This window comes from Dipodomys merriami, unplaced genomic scaffold (assembly GCF_024711535.1).
Source record: "Dipodomys merriami isolate MVZ:Mamm:240054 unplaced genomic scaffold, mDipMer1.0.p SCAF_14, whole genome shotgun sequence".
In the NCBI taxonomy this organism is placed as follows: Eukaryota; Metazoa; Chordata; class Mammalia; order Rodentia; family Heteromyidae; genus Dipodomys; species Dipodomys merriami.
Window position 1 is genome coordinate 14,535,245 of NW_027202715.1, and position 13,301 is coordinate 14,548,545.

Here is a 13,301-nt window from a genome sequence, read left to right on the forward strand (position 1 = left end):
GTGTCTCTAGGTACTGTGTTTCCTAAATACAGGTTAAGATTAAAGGCTGCATTATACTTAGGATTTTGGGCTTATGTGCTTCATGAGTTCAACCCCAATACTGCCTTTAAAAAGTTACTGAGAATCTGAACTATTTTGTTTTAATTTGGGCTATAGCTATCAAACTACACCTTATTAGAAATTATGCCCATAAAATATTGATCAATTAGTTCAGTTACAACATAAGCAACATTTTGAGAAAAACAATTGTTTTCTAAAGGAAAACACTTCAACCTGTTATGATATCACAGGTTGTTTAGTCTTTGCAAAGCTCACTGTGAGCTTGTGGGAAAATGACAACGAAAAGGGCAGGTGAGGGCTGGGAATGTGGCTTAGTGGTAGAGTGCTTGTCTAGCATTCATGAAGTTCTGGGTTCAGTTCCATAGTACCACATAAACAGAAAAAGCCGGAATTGTTGCTGTGGCTCAAGTGGTAGAGTGCTAGCCTTGAGCCAAAGAAACTCAGGGCAGTGCCCAGCCCCCTCGTTCAAGCCATAGGAACTGGCAAAGAAGAAGAAAAAGAAAAAAAAAAAGGAAAAGGTAAACAACCCTTCTAGATCTTCTTAGCACTTGTTAAGCTGTTGTTCCTACTTTCCTGTCTGTCCTTCACTTTCCAGCGGCAGCACTCTTTGTTCTGGTTTCTTGCTAAGCTAGCTCTGTGATCTTCTCCTTCAGCTGCCTTCGTTATTGTCTGCTGGGCCCTCATCAAACAGTGGGAATGTTCTTTGACAATTACAAGACCCAGGAGCTAGTGTACAGGCTCTGCCTGGAGGGAGAGGGCGAGGTGGCCAGTTGGACAGGGTAACCTTCATGACACTAATGGAATGCCATTGCCTCGGGGCTGGAAAGAAACTGTATGGAAAGCATAAGAATCATTGCTGTCATGAACAAATCACCAGATGCAGGAAACCAGCTTCACAAAAAATGCCTACAAGGAGATACATGAAAGATTACATGAAACCAGGTGCCTGAAATACTAGCTCATTGGAGCTGAAGATCAAGGAATCCCAAGTTTGTGAGCCCAGACTGGGCGTGAAAGTTTGTGAGCCTCTATCTCAGTGGCTGGACATGATGGCCTATGTTATCCTAGCTATGGAGAAGTACAGTGGCACATGCCCCCTAGGAATACAGGAAAGTACAAATAGAGAAATCACAGCCCTAATGGGCCTGAGCATAAAGCCAGACCCTACCTCAAAAACAACCAAGGCAAAGTCAGGTGCTGGTGGCTCACTTCTATGATTCTAACTACTTAGGAGACTGAGATCTGAGGATGAAAGTTCAAAGCCAGGCCCAGCAGGAAAGTCCACGGGACTGATCTCTAGTTAAACAAAAAGCTGGATATGGAGCTGTGGCTCGATTGGTGAGAGTACCAGCTTTGAGAGAAAAAGTTAAGGGACAGAGCTCAGTCCCTGAATTCAGGCCTTAATATTTAGGCATGTATGTGCACACACACACACACACACACACACACATACAATTAAGTTTATCTGTAGGGAATTGGAGGCATAGCTCAAGTGGTCCAGTGACTGGATAGCAAGAGGAAAACCCTGCTGAGTCCTGAATTCAAACCCCATTACCCTTCCATCCCCTAAAAAACGATTACATAAAATCATTCAAAGGCAAACTTGAAAAATAGAGTCCAGGGTAAAATCTTTATTTTTTCAATAATGAGCTTCAAGTGAAATAAATAAGCACTTCCTTGAGCATTCTTTTTAAATGTCTTTATTAGTGGACACATCAATCCAGACAGTATGGCTGACCCCCTGGATTGCTTTGAGAGATTTTCTCTAAAGATGGTTTGTGGTTTCATCTGTTGTCATAACTGGCTGCTGCCTGTCCTGCACACCACACTAGACTGAAAACAAATGCCAGTGATGCCATTTTGACTGCTTTATTTTGAATTATTTGGAATAGAAGTTCATTTTAAAAAATGTTTTTGTCTTACATAGTTTTAGACCAGAAGTTTATGCTGACCTTTTATCCTTAGTTCTGGGTCTTATAGCTCCCAGGCATCTGTCTTTTGCCTCATATTTGGAAGATTTTGTTTTACACATGTGCAGATTAGTAATGAGCCAGAACCACAGGAGGAGATGATTGTGCTGATTTCTGGAGCCTGTTTTCTTCTGAGAACCTTCCTTCTGTCTGTCTTCCTTCTGCTCTACAAATTCCAGTTCCTTTGACTTTCTCATCTGTCTCCTCAACTCCATGAAGCTGTTGTGCTGTTTTGCTGTTTGATGTGGCTCTTTCTCCACAATGTTCTGGAAAGAGATTTAGCCAGAAAAGCAGAGCAGTTACAGAGCTCACCTAATTTATTTTCTTTTTTGTTTGGGAGTGTGTGGAGGGAGGTGGGGGCTGGTGTTACTATGTCTTGAACTGAGGGCTTCACACTTGATAAATAGCTACTTCACTACTTGAGTCACACCTGGCTTTAGTTATTTTTCAGGTATGGTCTGGATTTTGCCTGGGCTTAGCCTAAGATCGTGATTCTCCTTCCTATAACCACTTACCATAGCTGAGATTACAGGCATGTACCACCATTCTCCACTTTTTTGTTGAGAATTTCTGAATTGGCCTCAAACCTCAATTTACTTAATCTACACCTTCCAAGTAGCTGAGATTACAGGTATGAGTCACCATGTGCAGCTCCTCTCTGTTTTTCTTTTTTCAGGGATTGCAACCCTAATCACTTTTTGGTCCAATGTTTCACTGGCAGTTTCATATATTTTGCCCACTTTGTTTCTGTAATACTATAAATCTGATCCCAGTTCCTGACACCTGATTTTTAAATAATTTTTATTGTGCTTGATTGCATAAAAATCACAAATTTCACAGTATTGTGAGATAGTGATACTTAAAGTCACAAACACATTTTAACCTTCATGAGGCAAATTGTCATTATTATGGCCTATAAAGTTTGTGAATGCTATGAACTTTAACAATACAGCTATTCCTTCCACATAGGGTGGTAGGTACAGTTCTTTCCTTTTGCTTAGTGTTAGCTGTTTCTTCTATCCCTCTCATTCCCTCCCTCCCATCACTGCCCTTGAGTTGCCTAATTCATTTTCATCAATGTCCATTGCAGCTGATGGGCCCCTCTGTTTGTATGTTTTCCCCTGTTTCTGTGTCCTCCTCCTAGTTTCCCTCATACCATATATGTAGTCAACAACATGGGATCATTTAGTGATGATACTACAAGATGAGTTGGAGGTCCTTTGTTTCTGGAGTCCTGTTTACTTAGTTGTATCTCCTTGCATTTTGGATTTAGCATCCACATATCAGGGAAGCCATGTGCTGTTTATCTCTTTGCTCTTGGCTTACCTCACTCAACATGATTTTTTCTAGTTCCATCCATTTCCCTACAAATGTCATTATTTTGTCCTTTCTAATGGCTGCATAATATTCCATTGTATATAGGTACCACAATTTTTGGATCCATTCATCTGTAGTGGGGCATCTGGGTTGTTTCCGTATCTTGGCTATTGTGAACAGTGCTGCAATGAACATGGAGGTGCATGTGTCCTAGTATCCTGGTTCCTGTTGTTCAGGGTAGATGCCTAAGAGTGGTATGGCTGGGTCATAGGGGAGGTCTATATTTAGCTTTCTGAGGTACCTCCAGACTGCTTTCCAAAGTGGTTGTATTAGTGTACATTCCCACCAGCAATGTAATAGTGTTCCTCTTTCTCTGCATCTCCTCCAGCATTTGTCATTGGCTGAATTTAGGATGTGGGCTATTCTGACTCTGGGGTAAGGTTGTTTTTATTTGCATTTCCTTTACAGCCAGGGATGATGAACATTTCCTCATGTGTTTCTTTGTCATTTTTTCTTCTGAGAAGTCTCTTTAGTTCCCTTGCCCATTTCGTAATTGGTTTGTTAGGTTTGGGAGGGATTAGTTTCTTGAGTTCCCTGTATATAATGGATATTAGGCCCCTTGTCTGATATATTGCTGGTAAATATTTTTCCCAATTAGTTCGCTGTCTTTCTAGTTTGGTTGTTATAGCTTTAGCTGTGCAGAAACGTTTTATTTTAAGGTACTCCCATTTGTCGAGTCTCTCTCCAATTTGTTGTGACCCTGGGACTTTGTTCAGGAAGTTCCTGCCTGTGTCTATAAGTTCAAGTGTCTCTCTTTGTCTGTCCTGCAGTAGTTTCAGAGTTTCAGGTTTGATGTTAAGGTCTTTAATCCATTTTGAGGTGATATTAGTGCTTGGGGTCCACTTTTAGTTTTCTGCATGTGGCTACCCAGTTTTTGCAGCACCTGTAGTTAAAGAGGCTATGCTTCTTCCACTGTATGTCTCTGGCTCCTTTGTCAAATATCAGTTGACTGTAAGTGTATTTTATTTCTGGTCTTCTAATCTATACCATTAGTCTTCGGGTCTGTTTTTGTGCCAATACCAAGCTGTCTGTTATTACAGCTCTATAGTAGAATTTGAAGTCTGGTATCATGATCCCTCCTGTGTTATTTTTATGGACTAGAATTGCTTTGGCTATTCTCAGTCTTTTGTCGTTCCATATGAATTTTTGGGTTGTTTTCTCTATTGCAGTAAAATATGTCATTGAGATTTTAATGGGAATTGCATTGAATTTGTATATTAACTTTGGCAGTGTGGCCTCTCTCACTATTAAGTCTGCCTATCCAAGAACATGAAAGGTCTTTCCATTTCCTGGTATCCACTATGGTTTCTTTCTTTAGGTTTTTATAGTTTTCATTAAATAGTTCCTTTACATCTTTGGTTGGGTTAATTCCTAAAAAAAAATTTTTTTTAGGTTATTGTGACTGGGTTTTTTTTTTTATTTTTTCTGCTTGTATGTTGTTGGCATATAGAAAAGCAACTAATTTTTGTGGGTTAATTTTGTATCCTACTACTTTACCGAAGTGGTTTCTAAGTTCTAAGAGTTTGGGGGTGGAGTTTTTGGGATCATTGAAGTATAATAGGCCATCTGCGATAGTTTAACTTCTTCCCTATGCAGATCCCTTTAATATCTTTTTCTTGCCTTATTGCTCTGGCTAAGGATTCCAGAACTGTATTCAAGAGGAGTGGTGAGAGTGGGCATCCTGGCCTTGTTCCTATTTTTAGGATAATTGGTTGTAGTTTTTCCCCATTAAGTATAATATTGCCTATTGGTCTGTCGTATATGGCTTTTAATGAATGTTCTTTCTATTCTTACTTTCTGCAGACCTTTTAACATAAATGGGTGTTACATTTTATCAAAAGCCTTTTTTGCATCAATCTAGATAATGGTATGGTTCTTGACCTTGGATCTGTTGTGATGGATTCCATTTATTGATTTACATATGTTAAACCATCCCTGCATCTCTGGGATGAAGCCTGCTTGATCATAATGTATGGTTTTTTTATATGTTTCTGGATCTGTGGGCTATTGAGTTTTACATCTGTGTTCATCAAGGAGATTGGTCTGCAGTTCTCTTTTTTTGTTGGGTCTTTGCCTGGTTTGGGGATGAGTGTGATACTGGCTTCATAGAATGAGTTTGGGATAGCTCTCTGTGTTTCTCAGAAGAGTTTGAGGAGTATGGATATTAGTTCTTCTTTAGATGTTTTACAGAAGTCTTACACAATTCTGTAGTGAATCCATCTGGTCCTGGACTTTTGCTTGTTGGAAGACTTCTGATTGCTTCCTCTATCTCATTGTAAGTTATTGGCTCATTTAATTGATTTATTTCTTCTTGGTTAAGTTTGGGCAATTTGTATTTCTCTAAAATTCATCCATTTCTGCTAGGTTTTCCTTCCTTAGTGAGTACAGATTTTGGAAATATTTCTTTATAATCGTTTGGAAGTCTTGGTATTTGTTGTAATTTTTCCCGTGATATCCGTGATTATCTTATTTTTTATTTTTATTTTTTTTGGGGTAGGTCGTGGGGCTTGAACTCTGGGCTTGGGCGCTGTCCCTGTGCTCTTCTGCTCAAGGCAAGCTTTACTGCTTGAGCCACAGCACCACTTCGGGTTTCTAGTGGTTTATTGGAGATAAGAGTCTTATGGAGTTTCCTACCTGGGCTGGCTTTGAACCTCGATCTTCAGATCTCAGCCTCCTGAGTAGCTAGGATTACAGGTGTGAGCTACCGGCACCCGGCTTCCCTGATCTTACTGATTTGGGTTTCCTCTCTTCCTTTTTTAAAGTTAATCTTGCTAGAGCTTTATCAATTTTATTGATTTCCCCCCCAAAAAACAGCTTTTTGTTTTATTTTATAGTTTTCTTAGTCTCTTAGTCTCTATCTCATTAATTTCAATTCATATTTTGGTTATCTTGCTCCATCTAGTAACTTTTTTTCATGCTTTTCTAGCAGTTTTAGTTGCAACATGAGATTATTTACTTGGTCTGTCTCTATTTTTTTGATGTGTGCACTGAGAGCAATAAATTTGCCCCTCAGGACTACTTTTGCTGTGTTCCACAGGTTTCTTTGTGATATATATTCATTTTCATTGAATTGTAGGAACTTAATTTCTTCTGTGACCCAGGTGTTGCTCAGAAGTGTGCTGTTCAATTTCCATGTATTTGAGTAATTTCTACAGTATGCTTTGTAATTGAGAACTAGCTTGATTCCACTATGGTCAGATAGAATACAGGGGATTATGTCGATCCTCTTGATTTGCTCAAATTCCTTGTATGAACTATGATATGGTCTATTTTGGAGAAGGTTCCATGGACTACTGAGAAGAACGTGTACTGCGTTGTTGTAGGGTGGAAAACTGGGTACATGTCAATTAATACCACTTGAGATGTGGCATTTAATTTGGAGGCTTCTTTACCAGTCCTCTGGGTAGACTTGTCCTTTGATGAGAGTGGAGTATTAAAGTCTCCTAGTATTATTGTATTTGGATCTATTTTATTCTGTAAGTCTAAGAGTATTTGCTTAACATATTTGGTTTTACCAATGTTTGGGGAATATAAATTGATAATGGTGATATCCTCTTCTTGGATTGTTCCCTGTATTAATATGTAGTACCCTTCTTTGTCTTTCTGTATTGATTTTAATGAAGTGCTATTTTGTCTGCCTTCTTTTTGGGAGCATTTGCATGGTAGATTTTCCTCCATCCCTTCACTAGGAGTTTATTTTTATCTTTGGCTGTGAGGTGGGTCTCTTGAAGGCAACAAATGGATGGATCTTGTTTTCTGACCCAATCTGCAGTTCTTTTTCTTTTGATTGGTGAATTGAGCACATTAGTATTTATGGTTATTAAAGAGAGATGCATTGTATTTCCTGTCATTTTCCTGCTTTCCTAAGTTTATCTTCTTTCCCTACCTCCTGTGCATAGTAAGTTGGACTTCTAGTGATATCTGTCTGATATGGATCCCTGATCTTGGTTGTTTTCTTCAGTTTGTATTCCCCCTCTTAATATTCTTTGTAATGGCTTATTGTATATGAATTCATTGAGTTTTTCTTTACTATTAGAAATTTTACTTTCTCCATCGAATGTGAATGCTAGCTTCGCTGGATATACCAGTCTGGGCTGGCAGTTGTTGGTTCTCAGGGCTCGGATACACTTGATATCTTTAGAGAGTATTTTTCAGACTGCCACACAAAGGAGGAGAATGACACAGGATTCCATTGATGAAGGGGGTATATATGATGCTTCTGTAAGAGCCAATCATATGTGTATTGGAAAAAATGTCTCATTGGTAAAGAGACTTGTTTGGGAGTGAGCGAAGCCAGTAGGTGCTAAGAATGAATAAGATAGCCAAAAAGTATAAGGTTTTATTTTTAATATTGCTTCAGTGAAGAGAAGAAAATGATGGGAACTGCAAGTATGAAGAGAATAAAGAAAATTTCAAATGAGCTAGACAGTAGAAAGTAATTTTAGCAACAAAGAGGCCACTCACTGAATTGATCATGAAATGATAGATTATTTACTTTCCCATTTGAACTAGGATGCAGTATGAAAAAAGCAGCTGAGTTCTTAAGAAGTTTTAAGATATTGATGAGTTATTTTGGGTTCTTTTCTTTTTGTCCAAGAATGGGATTCAAATTCAGTTTCTGATGCTTGCCTTTGTTCATTGGCTAATGCTTTACAACTTGAGCCATGCCTCCATAGTAAATTTTTGTTGGTTGTGGGGTTTGAACTCAGGACCTGGGCACTGGGCTTTTCTGCTCAAGGCTAGTGCTCTACCACTTTGTGCCACTGCACCACTTCTGGTTTTCTGATGGTTAATTAGAGCTAAGAGTCTCATGGACTTTCCTGCCCTTTGAATCGGAATTCTTAGATCTCAGCCTCCTGAGTAGCTAGGATTACAGGCATGAGCCACTTGGACCCCGCTCTGATGAGTATTTCTAATAGGATAGAATATGGAATTTAAGTTGCCTAAGAAATGATGGGGGAAAGGTGAAAAATCAAGGCACTAAAGACCTTCTGAAGTCAGTGTTCATATTGGTGAGGTAAAGACGGCTGCTGGAAAATAGATAGTATGGATGTGAGTGGCCAGGGATACATAGGTAGATCATTACAGATTATGTCAGAGAACTGAAAGCCCTGGGCAAAGAGGAAGACTTCAGTAATAGAAATTCTGTCTGTGAGTGGCCTGACTAGGAGATTGGGAGACCATCATAGAAAGGAGACCTGGGTCTTAGAGCCCAGTAACACGGACTTTAAAAGAGCATGTGTCTGGTATAACCCCTGCTGTTACTATATATGATATTGGTATATGTGGAGGGGAAGGGAAAAAACAAATTGTTAAAACAGGGATACAGGAGGACCTATTGCAACAATGAGATGTACAAGTCGTTATGTCGAAAAACGAACTTTACAATTTTGGTGGGGGGGACGGGGAGGGGCGGGGATACGAAGGGATGGGAAGAGGAAACAAAGCAGGAGGCTATAATTGTTGATAAGAAATGTGCTCATTATCTTACCCATGTAATTGTAACCCCTCTGTACAGTATTTTCACAATAAAAAATATATATTAAAAAAAAGAAATGGGGTTTGCACATCTGGTCCAAAAAAAAAAAAGAGCATGTGTCTCAAAGAGTTAGGGAATGATGGTAGTAGTTGGGAATACTGCTTGTAGCAAGATACTTTGTAGCACCATTTGAGAGCAAAGCACCTTTAGTTTATTAACATTACTCTTCTAGAATAATCTGGCCATGTATCCCTAGCCACTTGTACCCATGGTCACTGCCTGGAGCTAGTCATCCTCTGAAACTGGCCCACTTATAGACATCAATCACGTGACCTGCTATAACCACGATCTCTTTTTTGGGTAGTTTACTTTATACCACCAGTATGAACACTGATCTCAGAAGGTCTTTAGTGCCCTGACTTTCTTAGGCAACTTAAATTCCATACCTTGATTGTCTTTGAGATAACACAAGATTTCATTCAAAGCAAATAGGCAAAGTAGATGCTTGAAAGAAAACAATTAGAAATAGAGGGATTTGTAGCTCCCGTGACTGTAGACTGTAGGAATGATTGGAAAGGAGTGGAGGCCTGGGTCAAATTCAAAAAGTGTAAGGATGGGGACGCTGTGGGCCATGGGTTGAATATTAACTTTTTTTGATGAACTTAAGAATAAAAGTGATGATTTTGTCTCATCCATTTAACACACAGCTCAGTGTCCAGAATACTTGAGTAATAGCGTAAATGAAAGCTTCAGTTGAGTGCAGATTCGGCTTGCCTTGGCAAGCACTACAACTTGTGCATGTCTTTTTGTTTCTACTATTTTTGGTTGTCTTGTTTTTGTGCTGGTACTGGGTTTGAACTCAGGGTCTTGTGCTCTCAGCTTTTTTTTTTTTTTTACTCAAGATTAATGCTCTACTACTTGAGCCACAGCTCTCCTTCCAGCTGTTTTGTGGTTAATTGGAGATAGCGTCTCACAAACTTTTCCTGTCCAGGCTAGCTTTGAATTGTGATACTCATATCGCAGCCTCCCAAGTAGCTAGGATTACAGGCATGAGCCACTGAAACAGGCTGTTTCTACTATTGTCAAGAGAGTACAGTAGACGACAGGAATGTGGAAATGAGATAGAGAATAGAAGGTGGTGCATATATAAATAAATGTGAGCATATGTGCCATGGATTTGTCAGCTGCAAGCCTGGGTTCTTCCTTATATGTCTGTGCATATTATTTTTGCATCCTAGACTAATTACCCTTGAACAACTCTGGAGTATTATTGTACATTTCTGGTGTACTATAATACTCCAGAATTAATTAGCAAATTAAATACCTGGCAAAACAAGAATACTAGAGTGATATGTTTTCCTCTGAACTTGGATCCTGTCTGTGACTACACAGGCAACTGTAGTTGGTCATCACTGGCAATTGTTACAAGTAAAGATGGTCCAGTGAAGCTTCAAAAGTTTAAGGCAATAGGTTTGCTTTTTCTCTGTATATTTATAAAACTGCACAAAATTTGTGAACTGCTTTGGATTCACAGATTCTATCTATAATTCCCTATTGCCTTTATTCCTAAAGAGCTACCCTGTTTAAGGCTGTTGCTGGATTGGCCATCTGCTGTTTGTTGTTTCCCAGTAATTATTTTTTCATCATGTACTTAACCAAAGCACTTCTCTCTCCTGTTCATTCCTGCCTTGGGAATATGGGGACTGCATGAGACACTGTTGGGTATCTTGGTAGTGGTTGTTTCTACACCAGCAAACTGTTTGCTTGGATTTCATTGTTAATATATTTGCTGGCTTCCTAATGCTGCATGATTAATCATCTTCACTAAACTCAAAATATATTTTTAACATCATATATAAACAGTGCAGCATTTTTTTAGTTTGGGAAATTTTAGCAAAGTAAGCACAAACCTTCTGCTTTACAGATGTCCATAGTTCATGGAAAGATAGCATATATGCCAAACTCATGTAGTTCTAATCACTGTGAGACAAGGAAAGTATACAGACTATGAATGCAGGAATTGTAGGTAGTACTGAGATAGGATTGTGCATATGTCTCCTATTATCCTACATTCTCACCGAAAACCACATAGCATCAGGAGAAAACTCTAGGTAGATGGCTTTCTAAAAGAAATCTTCTAAAAAGTTTAAATTTTTATTAAAAAATTCATAAACTTGGGGCTGGGAAGATGGCTCAGTGGTAGAGTGCTTGGCTTGCATACATGAGGCCCTGAGTTCAGTTCCTCAGCACCACATAAGCAGAAAAAGCTGAAAGTGGCTCTGTGACTCAAGTGGTAGAGCACTAGCCTGAGCTGAAGAACTGAAGGACAGTGCCCAGGCCCAGAGTTCAAGCCCCACGACTGACAAAAAAAAGAAAAAAAAGAAACTAAGAACAAAGCATACTTTTTCAGTTGATTAATGGAGACTACCATACTTGTGTCTCAGGTATACAGAGAATGAACAAGATCATAGAGATAGATCTAAATTTGTTTGCAATTCCCCATTCATGGCCCAGTCTAATAGTTGTGTCAACTGTACATTTTTTTGTGTGTGTGGTTTATCCTTTCTCATAAGTACTGTGTGACTTCACAGTTTGATCAGTGAGTTAGCCAATACATAGGTTTTGACTTATTGGTCATTTTTAACCAGCATATGGTTCCCCTAGAAAAGCAATACTACATGTTTTGTGAAGTAAGCAAATTAATAAAATGAACCAGGAAAATTTCTCTGAGTCCCAGATCCAATTCTTTAATACATAATCTCCCTGAAGCTTAACGATGAAGAAAAGTAAAACTTAGAAATGATAGTACAGACCACCACCTCCAAAGTATTCAGCTAAAAACCCTGGGTAATATGTAAAACCTACCTGAGAAGACTGAAAAGTGGAGAGAAAAGAGCAGGGTTTTTGTAATGCCAGAAATAATCCAGAATGGGTGTTGAGAAGATAGCAATCCAAGAAAAATCTGTTTTCTTAAAACCAAGGCCCAGGGGAAGGGTAATCTAAAAATACAGAAAAATTTCAGAAAGGGGCAACACACACACAGACACAGACACACACACACAGAGAAAAGTTTCAGAAAGGGGCAACACACACACACACACACCGAGGCAGGTAAGAATCACACACACACACACACACCCCCGAGGCAGGTACACACACACACACACACACACACACACACACACACACACACACACACACACACACACACACACACACACACACACACACACACACACACACACACACACACACACACACACACACACACACACACACACACACACACACACACACACACACACACCCCCCGAGGCAGGTAAGAAACACACACACACACCCTCTCCCCGCCCCCCCACCTCAGGCAGGTAAGAATCTAGACTTTCTCAACATTTTCAGATTGTAACAAGGTAAATCTTCCTACCATAAGATCAATAGAGGAAAAGTGGGAGGAGAGCCCATTGACAAGGAGCTTGAATGCCCATAATCCCACTATATGAATTACTTTTTCCCTTCTCTGTCCCCGCCTCCTGCTCTCCTGCAGAAGCCTAGTAGGAAGCTGCTTCTGTCTGGCTAGGTTGTTCTTCACCACAGTAGTCTCAGCGGAAGCCTGCTGTGATAGAGCAGGTGATTTAAGTAAGATCCCAAATCTCTTAATATCCCAAATATCCAGGTTTCCATATGTAATCTTTCATACCAAGAACCAAAAAATGCCTCAGCTTGACTTACATAAGATAATTCATGCTCTCAGTGAGGTAACACAGATGGTAGAACTATCAAATAGAGATTTTTAAGGCAGCCATGAAGATAGCATTTCATTCAACAAGCAGTTATGAATATAAAACAAACAATGGAAAATTCTCAACAAAGTCTCTGCAAATAAAATGTAAGGTAGAAGCTTGGAAATCTTACAAATGGAAAACATTAAAAATGAAATGGGCAATATTTTAACAAAATTGACCTCTCCAGAAGAGAGAAGACATGATTTAGCGATTTTTGGAGTATGAAGTAAAATATACAAAGGAATACTGTAAGTAACTACATGAACAAATTTGACAAAAAAATTTTGATGTGATGGATTAATTTCTTGTGATGTACAAGCTACCTGAGCTCACTAATACAGTCTGAATTAGAGAAATTTAATTTGTAGTTTTAAAATAAAAACAGCTTCAGAAGCTGGATGCCGTGATGCATGCCTGTAATTCTAGCACTTAGAAGGTTGATGGAGGAGTATTGGGAGTTGAAGGCCAGCCAGGGTTATATAGCAAATTTACTTTAAAAGAAAACTTAAAAAAAAATCCCTGCTAAAATATCAGGTAAATGAGAAGCCAAATAAAGGCATAGTATCTCTGGAAAGTTCTCTTCCACTTAAAATTGGCTTTTATCTGAAACAAGGAAAACTTGAGTTTTCTTTC

General features: G+C 39.1%; 1 protein-coding gene across 5 annotated transcripts in view; it reads left to right on the top strand.

Moving 5' to 3' along the window:
• The window catches only part of Mapk8 (mitogen-activated protein kinase 8), an 81,436-nt gene that overhangs the window by 12,012 nt on the left and 56,123 nt on the right, over positions 1–13,301 (top strand). The window lies entirely within an intron of this gene.